Genomic DNA, 281 nt, shown 5'->3' on the forward strand with positions numbered 1-281 from the left:
GAGTTATTTATCCCATTGCAGATAGTAGTTGGGTGTGTCCTGTGTAGTGTGTGCCTAAAAGGGTGGCATTACTGTGGTTCCAAATGAAAGAAATGAGCTTGTTCCAATGAGGCCTATGACTGGATGGAGAGTTTGTATGGATTACCGGAAGTTAAATGTGTGTACAGAAAATGACCATTTTCCTATGTCATTCATGGACCAGATGTTGGATAGACTTGCAGGAAAGGGTTGGTATTGTTTTCTTGATGGGTATTCGGGCTACAATCAAATTTCTATAGCTC

The sequence above is a fragment of the Solanum tuberosum genome, unplaced genomic scaffold (assembly GCF_000226075.1).
Source record: "Solanum tuberosum cultivar DM 1-3 516 R44 unplaced genomic scaffold, SolTub_3.0 scf00275, whole genome shotgun sequence".
NCBI classification, from domain to species: Eukaryota; Viridiplantae; Streptophyta; class Magnoliopsida; order Solanales; family Solanaceae; genus Solanum; species Solanum tuberosum.